The following is a 4,410-nucleotide window of genomic DNA, read 5'->3' on the forward strand; positions in this document are numbered from 1 at the left end:
CATTGGCTGATCAAAATAATTATCTTCTTCACTGGAATGGAAACCTGTTGTACATCACACATATAAGAATCTTAACATAATATAGGAATAGGAAGACTCACAGATATGAATTGGTTTGTTCATGACATACCTTAAGTGATTCTTGATAAGTTGTTTTGAGTTTCAATGATTACTTGCTGTGAGGTATATGCTGGAAAATTATTTGTGTTGATTCAATAAATCTGAGTGTTGTTTGAACAGTTTGTCTTTGGTCTATGGATGTTTACTTGATTTCACGTTTTGATTAAATTTGTGGCAAGATGTTGGTGATTTAATTATATACTTTCATTGAATTTGAAGTGATTTAGTAGAGATAAGCAATGTAATATGTAACATCGTTAAAATTTATATGACCTGTTTAGTGGTGGGTTTTATAACAGTATCATGCTTATTTTGTTTAAACTAAGGTTGTTGCTTTTACTATGTCATGATGTTCTTTCCATAAGTCCATTTCACCTTTTTCCCTTCTGTTGTTGTTCCTTTATTTGAAGGAAGATGCTTTTTGGCTTACTTCAACACTTCTATTATCGTCTACGTTTTTCTTTTCCACCTGCTAAGATTGAATTTCAATTCAACTTTTTATGAAAGGAAACTTGTGCTGATTCTTTTGTCTTTTGCATCTTTTTCTGTATGTTGGTTATGGCATATAGTTATTGGTATTTGGTAGAGCAGCTTTTCGCAAACTTTGTGCATTCATTGCTTGCGTTGTTTTTTTGGTATCTTTACTCTTTTGGATTAGGATTTATGTTCTTACACTATCTGATCTGTATTTACTGGCTTTGTTTTTGTAGATTGATACCTGCAATGGATATTACTGCGAAAACTTCTCTCCCAACAAGAACTACAAACCCAAAATATGGACTGAAAATTGGACTGGCTGGTATGTTGTTGCTTGTTAGCTGAGAACTGATCTCAGCAGGCTGTGATCCTGTCTAAGATCCAATATGTTAGCTGTGTGCTGATAATTCAGTTACTGATTAGTAACAATTTTCTTTTAGAAAGAAGCTGCGAGAAGGGATGGGTTCTACATTTTTTGATGCAAACTTGTATCCTCAAGGTTCTATGGCTGGTGTTCCAGAGCCCCTTCACCCTAAACCCGGTATGTTAAAGTATTTGATAAGATATAGATGCTTGAACCACTCAGTTTAACGGCTTTTCATTTATATTAGGACTTTGTTCGGCTTCCTTGGAAAAACCAGTCTAGCCAGAACTTTCAATGCCTGCTAGTGTTTCTATTCAATCTGCTAACAATGGTATTGTTGGTATTTACAATTTTTGTTAATTGACTTGTAATTTAATTATATATTTTCATTGAATTTGAAGTGATTTAGTAGAGATAAGCAATGTAATATGTAGTTGTCTGTCTGGTATAAGATATAGAGATACCAGAAGCATAGTACTTTATCCCTCTCTTCATTTTTATCTAGTTATTGCTAAGACATAGAGTCATTAGTGGCCATAAAGATATTAACAGAAATGAAATTGGAAAATAAAAAAAAATTGTAAATGTTGAGGTATTACTTGAGTGTAAAGTTTCAATTAAAGAGTAAGGTCTGTAGCTCATAATTATATGAACCACTCTTCTAAAATATGGTGGAAGGTATTGAATAGGATGCAGTGGCAATTTGGCATCATTAGCATAAGTGGCTAATTTTGTGCAGAGTTAGTATTTCAATGAAGATCCATTTTGGGTTTATTTTGATTTTAAATAGATGATTGTGTGTTGATATGAATAACATGTCATTCTTTTTCATCTTTTTGTCATTATTACATACATGTATGCATCATTAAACTCTAATTCTCACCTAGTAACTAACTACTACCTACTGTCATATGACAGAGTTACATTTTTAGGAGTATGAATATAAAGTCTTGTTAATCTGTGCTTTAATGTTTTTAGCTGTCAAAAAGTATTGAAGTAATAGGCATCTACAATCTGAAATTTGAACACTAAATTGCTGATATTCAATCTATATGACAAGTAATCTTTAATCAAAATAGATGATTTTGGATAGATGCTATGAAGACCCAACTATATACATGTATAGTTAATAGGCAACAAGATTTTCATAAGCAAACATTTATATCTAATGATGAATGTCTTAGCTACATGAAATACTGTAATAGGTATTAGCTGTCACTTTTTAGTTCTACCTTATCATAACAAGGCATGAAGGTAAATCTGATATGTGGTACACAATATTGTTGAGTTGAGTACTAGTAACTTTGGTAAAACAAATTTGCTGAAGTGCCCTTTGACATGCATATGTTTGTAAATATAAATCATTAGTAAGGCAAGCCTGTCTATATCTAATAGTTACAGACAGTTTCAAAATTAGTATTCTTAGGAAGTTATTTGTGAAAATATACAGAAACTTATTTATTTTCTGAAAATCATAAGTATTTATTCGGTCCTTAAAAAAATCTCAAATTCTGGTCATATTATTACTTTTGGAAATAATTTGTAGTGACATATCAGAAACTATTTTGATCAATATTTTAAATTCTTAAGGATCAAATTAGTATTCTTAGGAAGTTATTTGTGTTTTTTAGTGAATATACATTTTAATCGTATAGCTTGCATACATTAAAATGGTTGGAAGGTATAGTTGAAAAATGGAAGGAATAGTTAACTTTTGGCAAGAAATAAGCATGAGTAAGAGTCGGGGTGGACCCAAAGGAGCCTTAATCAAAATCTTTCTCCTCTCTTGTCTACACTTCACCTATAATTTATTTTCTATTCTATTTTCGAGTGTCTCTTTGCATCATATACGACTCATATTCATGCTAGAAATATCCAGCAGGGTTGATTGTTGTATTCTTTTATTGTTTCTTTGTGGACATTCTATCTGTCGTGACCTGTTTGGTTGTGGAAAGAGACGTCAATGCTTGGAGCTTGGAACCCAAGCTAAGGTTGCTATCAGTTTGATACTCGGTAATCAAAATGTATACTTTAATTGACGTACAAATTAAGTTACAGCTACTAACTATGTATTGTATTTGTTTTGGAATCTGAAACTTCACTATTAATTAATGTTGTATTATATGATATGATCCAATTAAGTAATTAATTAATTATTTTTGTTTGGTTTATATACTAGAGTACCAGAGAATTGGGGAAACCACCTACGTTAACGGATATGTTCCAAAGCAAAATTGTTGAGTTAGAAAAGAAAGATGATTCAGAAGAGAAAGAGGAGTCAAAGAAAGGAGTGAAAAGGAAAGTTGATGAATTCTATGAAGATAATGTTACAGAGACACAAACAGAAAATGGACAGAAAATGCATGATAAGTATATCAAGAAGTAAAAAATGTTGGTTCTTTTTTATCAATTACTTCTAGTTAGTGTGGTTTTATGGAAGTTTCTGAAAATTTTGTTACTTATTTAGTTGTGTAATATTATAGCTTGCAGTTTCAATGGCTAGCAAAGCAAGCTCACTTGCAAGAGAGTTGAAGTGTCTTAAGTCAGATTTATGTTTTATGCGAGAGGTGTGGTTTGCTTGAAGAAGAGAACAGAAGGCTGGGTGATGGATTTGCGAAAGGAGTTAGGCCTGAGGAAGATGATCTGGTAAGGAATCAATTCAACCTTAATGTTTAGTGCTGAAATTGTTCTGTAGCATCCACAACTCTGAAAACCAATACTTGTAGTTATATTTAATTTATTTTTTTCAATGGATTCGCCATGACAGTGTCTCGGGGTGTCTGTGTTTCATAGTTTCATAGTGGTTAAATTATGAAAGTAATGTTGTGTGTATGATGGTCTATAGGTGAGGCTTCAGCTGGAAGCACTTCTTGGTGAGAAAGCAAGACTGGCAAATGAAAATGCAAATCTGATGAGAGAAAACCAATGCCTTCACCAGCTAGTGGAGTATCAGCAAGACAGGCCCTTAATTGATGTGTTTGAAGGTTAACTTGTTGATATCCTAGTACTAGGCTCCTCCTCTACAATTTTGTGTTACTATAGTTATACATAGCTTTGTGATTTGTATCTCACTGTTTGGGTAATTATCCTTATGAATTGAATATAGCTGTGTATATAATAGTTATTGGTTCAAGTGGCTGGGGAAACATTTCTCGTGCTTGAATATTGAATGTGTCTTCTCAAACTCAGAATGTTGTATGGTCTTGTAACAATTTTTGTGCTTCTCAAACATCTATAATACTGAATCTTCTGTATTTTAGATTTAAGAAACAACTTATATTGATAATGTATTTCATGTATTTATTGAAAAACATGTAAATTATTGTTTTAATATTGTTAATTTATTATATGTTGAACTTGTAGATATTTGGGCTCAAATATTTTTGCAAATGGTTGAAAACCAAAAGGTTGAAGAGCAAAATCTACAAGATCAAATGCAAATGGTTGAA

The 4,410-nt window shown here is 32.0% G+C and overlaps 1 pseudogene; it reads left to right on the plus strand.

The window, feature by feature from the left end:
• The first annotated feature begins 678 nt into the window (after positions 1 to 678).
• Positions 679 to 4,123, plus strand: LOC131659381 (uncharacterized; annotated as a pseudogene).
• The last annotated feature ends 287 nt before the right edge of the window (positions 4,124 to 4,410 follow it).

This window comes from Vicia villosa, linkage group LG3, assembly GCF_029867415.1.
Source record: "Vicia villosa cultivar HV-30 ecotype Madison, WI linkage group LG3, Vvil1.0, whole genome shotgun sequence".
NCBI lineage: Eukaryota > Viridiplantae > Streptophyta > Magnoliopsida > Fabales > Fabaceae > Vicia > Vicia villosa.